Genomic DNA, 9088 nt, shown 5'->3' with positions numbered 1-9088 from the left:
CAGCATTCAGCACAGACAGCATTTCTTCAAAAGAAATGTAAAGTCTCGGTCTAGTCATGCCAAAGGCCTTGATGGTGCAAAATCTGAGTCTGATTTCACATTGTATCAGAGACTTTGTTGTGAGGAATTGGGCCACAAATTGTGTCTTAGTTACTTTTCAATTGCCATGACAAAACACCGTGACCAAGGCGACTTGTAGAAGGAAGCATTCAGTTTAGGGTTTGCTTGCAGCTTCAGAAGATTAGTTCAGAATCAGCATGGTGAGGGGTGTGGCAGTAGGCACCTAGGCTTGGTGAAGGAGCAGTACCTCAAGGCTTACGTGTTGAAACAACAACCACTGGGGGTGAGGGTGTAGGCTCAAAGCATTCCCCCAGCGCCACCCTTCCTCCAACAAGGCCACGCCTACTGATCCTGCCAAACAGTTCCACAAAAGTGCCAAACCTACATTTGAATATATGAACGCATGGAAACCACTTTCATTCAAACCATGAGACACTGTGTTTGGATCACAAGGCTCCAGGTATTTCCCATCCCAGCGTTCTATTGAGAACAGAATCTGTATTATGATAAAGCACAGGTAAAGCTGTAAGCATGAATGCTTCCATAACAGATTTCCTTATGGAACGGTTGACTTCTTGATCATATTTTAACTATGACCCCCCCCCCCAAAAAAAAATCTCTGCTTGCTTTTCTCTGTACCCTCAAGCAGTAGATAGGCTGACCAAGTAAACGAGAGTCCACTTGGCCACTGTTCCAGGGGCTGAATGTTTAAAAAAAAAAATTAAGAGTGGACTTCTGGTTTCTTTTTGGACATTATGACTTTCGAGAATTTAAAGACATATAAATATGTGTACCTTTACCCATTCTTATTTAGGCACTGAGGTAAGTCTTGAGCTATCTCATTCTCTCTTATTCTAATGATACTTGAGGCTAAAGTTGTAAAATACAAATCCAGGTGAGAGATGAAGATAGATAGATAGATAGATAGATAGATAGATAGATAGATAGATAATAGAAAGATAGACAGACAGACAGATAGATAATAGATAGATAGATAGATAGATAGATAGATAGATAGATGAAAGAAAGAAAGAAAGAAAGAAAGAAAAGGAGAGAGAGAAAGGTATGTAGATAGATAGACAAATAGATAGATAATAGAAAGATAGATAGACAGACAGATAGATAATAGAAAGAAAGAAAGAGAGAGAGAAAGAAAGGGAGAGAGAGAGAGAGAGAAAGGTAGGTAGGTAGATAGATAGATAATAGAAAGATAGACAGACAGATAATAGAAAGAAAGAAAGAAAGAAAGAAAGAAAGAGAGAGAGAGAGAGAGAAAGAAAGAAAGAAAGAAAGAAAGAAAGAAAGAAAGAAAGAAAGAAAGAAAGGAAGGAAGGAAGGAAGAAAGGAAGAAAGGGAAAGAGAGAGAAAGGTAGGTAGGTAGGTAGGTAGGTAGGTAGGTAGGTAGGTAGATAGATAGGTGATGAGATGACCTTTCAACCTTCACACTTTTAAATCAGTTGGGATGTTGTTGTTGCTTCTGCTGCTGCTGCTGTTGCTGCTGCTTTAAGGATAAGACTTGAGAGTTTTTCCAAACAACAGCTCTTGTTTGAATAGCATTTTCACCCTATTGATACAAGAAGTTCAGACTAAACTGGCAATATATGAGCAAATATAAATTTTAAGAGCTGTAGGTTGAATCTACAATTCTAAAATAAATTCTGCTGATTCTCCTCTGTCTTTCTTTAGCCCAGCATGCAGGCCAGGCGCTCTGTTTAGCATCATTTTGCAATGCTGATATTGTCCCCACCTGATTGGCTTGGAGGGGAATGTAAATTGTCAGCTTTAGTAGCTTCTAAGCTTAACAATGAAAGAAAGATTCTATGATTTTCACTAATATTCAGTCGGGTTGGAATAAGCAGCCAATGCTACTGGCTATGCAAGGGTTGTGGTGTGTACATTCCTACCAAGCTGCTTTCACCTCTCCATATGCATCTTGGCCATCAAGAGCCAAATTTAGGATTTAGGATTTATGAAAATCAGGCCAATGCCTTTCAAAGTCATGGTACCCATAAGTGAGCAAATGATAACACTTACCTACTGTTTACCAAGTTATCAAGCTGTCATCCAAAAAGCCTGCCATGAATCTAAGACAGTACTTGCATGAAGACTGGCCTCTTAGCTATGGTGCTAGTGAGGACATATTAAATAGTTCCTACCTAGATGAGGTGTCCAAGCTTCTCTGAACTTTTACTGGAAATGAATACTACCACAATTTGGTCATAGCTAAAGTCTTCAGGCTTAAAAATCATTTCATGGTTGAGATTAGGAGAAGCCAGGGATTGAGATCTAATCTAGTATCAATGTCAGAATTCATTCCATACACATTCACAGATCCAGCAACCTCTGCCGGCTGAAGATAATCACGTAGAACCTTACAAAATCAAGCCCAAGCTTCATATTTGTCGCCATTGACCTCCGACCTTTTAAAATTCATTATCATCATCATTGTAGTAGTAGTAGTAGTAGTAGTAGTAGTAGTAGTAGTAGTAGTAGTAGTATTTATAGCTCAAATGTTGCCCCTCCTAGTTCTCCCCTGCCGCAGAGTTCTTCGCCCCATCCTCAACCCCTTCCCTCGAGTGTCCAACCCTCCCAGACCCTGACAGTGTTTGACCCCTGCTGAGCTTTGCTGATGGATGTGGAAGACTTTTGTTCCTATCAAAGGAACACCGTAACCTTTCTGTTTGCCCTGGGCGGTACACCTGAGTGGTATACCTGGGCTGTAACACTGTTAAATCGATTCCTATTTTTTGTTTCTGTTTCTTTGTTCCTGAGGGCATAAGCCTGTTTTTCCACTGTGCTTCCTGGATTTCTCCAACCAGTGAACTTGGGGCAGACATTCTGTGAACCACATAAAAAGCTTTGGCATTCTCATAACACGAATGACCTGAGTATGTGTTTTTTCTTGAACCTCGCAGGCCTACGCCCGGTTCTTGGTGGCGCCTCTAGAGCCCCTCCCCTGATATTACCCTCCCTCCCTTCTTCTTCCTCCACCAGCATCAAGTCTTTACAAGATTAGGCACATGCTCTCTCACTGAGGCAGGACAGGGCAGTCCTCTTCTCAGGCCAGACCATGTTTGCTCTCTGGTTGGTGGTTTAATATCTGGGAGCTCCTAGTGATCTGGGTTAGTTAACACTGTTGGTCTTCCTATGGGGTTGCCATCCTTTTTATTTCTTTCAATTCTTCTCCTAACTCTTCCACAGGGTTTCCCAACCTCAGTCCATTGGTTGGTTGTATGTATCTGTCTCAGTCAGCTGTTGGTAGAGCCTTTCAGAGGACAGCCATGCTAGGCTCCTATCTGTAAGCACAACATAGCATCAGTAATAGTGTCAGAGTTTGATGCCCACCCATTGGATGGATCCCAAGTTGGGCTGGCCACTGGTCAGCCATTTCTCTGCTTCATTTTTGTCCCTGCCTTTCTTTTAGACAGAAACAATTTTGGGTTAAATAGTATGGAGGTAGATTTGTACCCCTATCATTCCACTGGGGGTCCTGTCTACCTACTTGAGGTGGTCTCTTGAGGTTCCATATCCCCACTGTTGAACATTTTGGCTAAGGTCACCCATACTGAGTCCTGGGAGCCTTCCCCATCCAGATCTCTGGGACTTTCTAGAGGTTCTCCCCACCCCCACTTTCAGCAGCTGCATATTTCCATTCATTCTCCTGGCCCTCTAAGCCTCTCTCCTGTCTCTCCCCATACCTGATCCTTCCCCCTTTTCCCTCCCCCCTTCCCTTTCCAAGTTAAGTCCCTCCATCCTTCTGCCTCCTGTGATTATTTTGTTCTGCCTTTTAAGTGGGATTGAAGCATCCTCAGAAATGATACAACTACTCTGGAAATCAATCGGGCAGTTCCTCAGAAAATTAAAAGGAGTTCTACCTGAAGACCCAGCTATACCACTCCTGGCCATATACTCAAAAGATCCTTCACAATATCACAAGGACACATGCTGGACTATGTTCATAGCAGCCTTATTCATACTAGCCAGAAACTGGAAACAACCCAAATGTCTCTCAACTGAAGAATGGATACCAAAAATTGTGGTTTATTTTCACAATGGAATATTATTCATCTATTAAAAACAAGGGCACCATGAATTTTGTAGGGAAATGGATGGAACTAGAAAATATCATCCTGAGTGAGGTAACCCAGACCCAAAAGGACTTGCATGGTATGTACTCACTGATAAGTGGATATTAGCCAAAAAGTAAAGAATGATCATGATAAAAGCCACAAAACCTAAGAAGATAACCAAGAAGGAAGAACTCTGACATTTTAAAGGTTAGTGCAGTGGGTTTAGGTCCAGTGTTGATAAGCCACTACTGGACAGTCTCCAGGTGAGAAGACACTAAGTGGATTTTCTATAAACTCTAACACCAAATTTTCTCACTCTCATTTTTGGAGTAAAGAATATTTACTTTTTCCTGCTCTCAGAAACCTGATGTTACTTGCTTCTTCTAGTATCTTGTTTTCTTGAAGACTTCTGAATTGAACTCGTAGCACTCTTTCCTTCAGCGTTTGGAGGGGACAGATCAATGGCTCCAGGCCTCTTGTCTTCTACACTTCATGTATCTGCCCATCAGCTTCTTGTATCACATTCGAAAAGTTTGCACTTTTCTAAGTCTGTGGCAACTTCTTTTTTCTCTTCATCATCATCATCACTAGTGTGTGTGGGAGTGTGGGGGTGGGGATTAGCCATGTAAATGCCATAGCATGCATGTGAAGGTCAAAGGACAACTTTGTGGAGATGACTCTTTCCACCATTAGGTTCCAGGAATGGAATTCCGGTCATCAGGCTTGCTTTTATACCTCTCAGACATCTTGTAGGCCCCTCTGCTGGCAAATTCTGTTAATAAAGTTCTGGCTTTTTTAGCCTCTCCTGAAGATATATAGCCCTGCTAAGCCTTCTTTTTTTTTTTTTTTTCTTATTAGATAACTTTTTATTTGTATTCATATATTATACAGAAATTTATTTTTTTATTTTTTATTTTTTATTAACTGTCGGGGATCGGACGTCCAAACTAAGCAAAGCTAGAGCCCTGCCCTGAGCAGATTCCTGAGAAAGAACTTGTCCCCGGAAGACTGTTGCCTCTTTGTCTAAGGAGGATATTTTGCAGTTTAATGATTCACCTTATGTCCTTGGGCACTTCCCAGTACTCCCCCTGCCCTAAGCTTCAGTTCCTGCTTCAATTCCTGCTTCAGAGCTTTAAATGCTGTACATTTTTCTCAATAAACAGACCTTGACAAGGACACTGCTTGGTCTCGCTCCTCTTTCTCGCCCTTTCTCCCGCAGGTATGGGTCCCCCTCGACCCCCACAAATAACTGGGTCCCCGCTGGCGGGGGCAATTAACTTGAGTATTTCTTATTTACATTTCGAATGTTATTCCCTTTCCCGGTTTCCGGGCCAACATCCCCCTAACCCCTCTCCCTCCCCTTCTATATGGGTGTTCCCCTCCCCATCCTCCCCCAATTACCGCCCTCCCCCCAACAATCACATTCACTGGGGGTTCAGTCTTAGCAGGACCCAGGGCTTCCCCTTCCACTGGTGCTCTTACTAGGATATTCATTGCTACCTATGAGGTCAGAGTCCAGGGTCAGTCCATGTATAGTCTTTAGGTAGTGGCTTAGTCCCTGGAAGCTCTGGTTGCTTGGCATTGTTGTACATATGGGGTCTCGAGCCCCTTCAAGCTCTTCCAGTTCTTTCTCTGATTCCTTCAACGGGGGTCCCGTTCTCAGTTCAGTGATTTGCTGCTAGCATTCGCCTATGTATTTGCTGTATTCTGGCTGTGTCTGCTAAGCCTTCTAAAACAGTTTTGGGGTGACATTTTATAGCATTCTCTTAGGAGTCTCCAGATGCACATAAAATGCTGCCTGCTAGCACATCACTTTGCTGCATAGGTGTGTCTCCTCCAGAACTGACAGGGGCACATAGCTTACTCTTCTTTGTGAAGAGCCTCATTGAGGCTTTAAAGGTCCCTTGTACTATAGTAGAGTCCTCTGCTGTCCCTCAACACCCTCCAAGCCCACAGATTTCCTAGAGTTTGGCACAAGGTCTTGTGGATGACATCTCATTGTCTCTCCGTTTCTTTCAAAGCAGTCAATAGTTTCACCTACGTAAACAATTTTCCAAAGACCTCCCAACCCCTCACTGCAGTGAAAAGCATCCATATCACTGCCTAATTAGTGGGATGCGAGAGGCAATGATGTGTGTTTCTTTCACATCTTATTTGTGAAACACACAATGCCCTAACTCCTTTTCCTCTTCCCCTGCCCACTGGTTGCCTAGGAGATGGAGAAAACTGAAATTGCTCTCTCTTGGATCAAGATGAAAGCCTGAGGTTGAAATTGACAGGACTATCCTACCTCTGTGCACTGTTATGACAGGTGGGAGTATTTTATTCAATCCACTGGATTTTAGGCTCGATTCTTGACATTTCTTTTGGACTTACATACACTATTTAAATCTCATAGGCAGTAAGATTCACTAAGTGAAACAAATACCCGAATCCTTAATAACATCCTTGATTATATAATTTTCTTATAAAGTACATAAATGGAAGCTAACAATAACTTTAATGCCCGCTACAGTCAATCAAAACACAAATGGAACTCAATGGCTTTGCTCCCCACTCTGCAGTTCAAACTCAAGAAAGTTCTCAAGAGTTTGATTCTTTCTTTCTATCTGATCTAGCTCACTACCCTAAAGTGATAGAATTGCCCAGCAATTCTTCAGTAGGCGAGCTCATCTAAAGGAAGAAGCAACTGTGTCTCCCTCAAAAGGATTGAAAGTATGAGCTCCAGTCAAATATTTTTTAAACAAAATCCAAGAAAGGGAATTTTCTGAGCAGTTGCGGAAATAGTCTTCCTTAATCACTTTTAAATTGTGATTTTCTTCAATGCTTTTTGTCCCCACCAGCGGGGACCCAGTTATTCAGGGTTCCGAAGGGGCGCTACCCTTGGGACTAATGGGGGGGCGAGAGAAGAAGGAGACCAAGCAAGATCCTATTCTCAAGGTCTCGTTTATTGGGGTGAACGTTACAGCTTTTAAGGCTTTCAGGTAGGGGGGAGTGTCCTTTGTGAAACACAGAGGAGGGGGAGATGAGGATACAGGCAGTGATAGCTGGAGGCAAAGAGGTCAGGCGGTAGACACCGGGTGTTGACTCAGGAGATAACTGGTATCTGCTTGAGCTGAGGCATCCCTTGAATGTTATCTTCCTGTGCCGTAAATTCATGGGAGAGGCCTCTGTCCAACAATCTTAAGACTTATGGCAGTCATCTTAGGGGTGAATATCTGTGGCCAAACAGCCCAGAGTCACCTAGCCACTTTGAGCCATGCAGTCAAAAAGTGGCTAGGCCCAAATCCAATATGGTTCCCTACACCTTTTTTTAAAAAAAAAAAAAGTCTTTCTTTACCTTTTAAGGTGACTCACATACAACTTGACCCTGAAAAATATTAATTTCTTGTAAGTTCCATGAGCATCACCACTGCCTTCTATCCATGTAATAGATTACCCCACCAGTTCTGCAATCATGCCTCATATCCATGACCACAGACCTTGGTCTTTCTAAGGTTAATAAAATCTATGGTAAGTTTTCATACTTTTCACCAGACCGAATTTAAAGGTTGACCTTAAAAGGAAAGTATGCTTTATTGTTTTTCTGTCCATCTGTTAAGGTGTATTATTTTCTGTAAGGTACATAAGGGGCTTTGCCTTATCCTGTATGGGTTGTGAAATTGTCAACCATATGCCATCAACTATAGTATTCTATCTGAGGAAATTAGTTCACATTTATATTTTCCTTTCTATTTCGTTCCTAAAGATCCTACCATTGTGTCATGGCAAATAAGTCATCAAATAATACATCGATAGTGATCCCAAGATTATTATGATGACACCTCTTTTTAACACATGGAGACACTCTTCTGAAATATTCTAGAAGATTCTAAGAACCACTTCAAAAATAGCCATGTATTAGATCATCTTCATTGTCATTACTACCAGGAAACACCACTGTTAACTATTGTATGAATCTGTCTTACCACACTTGAAATAGTGATCACACACACACACACACACACACACACACACACACACACAGAGAGAGAGAGAGAGAGAGAGAGAGAGAGAGAGAGAGTTTCTTTACCAAGTAGGTTTCAAAGCATAAGAAATGAATTTTTTTCCTACATATCTCAGCATCTGTTTCATAAACTTAAGATTCCTTCTAGGAACATGCTGGCTTCATTTTATCTCTCTTACCAACTAACTTAGTCCCTTATAATAACCTGGAATTCATTATATCCCATTCTATATATTATTCTACAAAGGCCACCCATCTTATTTCTTCAAAAGTATCTGTATTGTGAAAGTAACATCCCATAGATCTGTAATGCAGCATTCGGCTTCAGTGCTGTTCGACCTATACCAATCACAACCAATACCCATTGATTCTAATATGTTTCACAATCTGTTCTGCATGTGCCATTTTCTAAACATGCACAGTAAGTGGAAGAATAATTGGCATTTTAAGCATCAAGTGCAAGGTAACAACAAGCATTGTTCCTGGGTTGTTTGTGTTGTGACTGACACAAGAAACAGATAAGCCAATATTCCACAGAATGTCAAGACACACTGGGATCATTCTGAAGAGACACAATCATAATTCAGTACACTATACCTTCTGAATTGCCATTACACACTAATCTTATTGGAGGGCATTTTGACTGCTTTGATGTATAATCTTTACTGGCTCAATTGCCCCACCTCAATCATTCTAATGAAATGTTCTATGTGAAGAAGAGATTTTGGAAACTGTACCTAAACATCAGAAGAATTACTGGATTCTGTATCTATTTTTTTCTTCAACTCAACTGAGAAATAATCAACTCCATGAAGTAGACAGAAACCTACATGTCAGCACCCATGCATACAGGCCCTTTATGGTATTTATCTAAGAAGTCATTGTTGAGCATTGACTGTGTTCACTTCCTCTCCCTTCCATCTAAGCAGAAGAATAGGTTAGGGACCAGCAA

The sequence above is a fragment of the Rattus norvegicus genome, chromosome 11, assembly GCF_036323735.1.
Source record: "Rattus norvegicus strain BN/NHsdMcwi chromosome 11, GRCr8, whole genome shotgun sequence".
Lineage (NCBI taxonomy): Eukaryota > Metazoa > Chordata > Mammalia > Rodentia > Muridae > Rattus > Rattus norvegicus.
Note: the sequence above shows the minus strand (reverse complement) of the source record.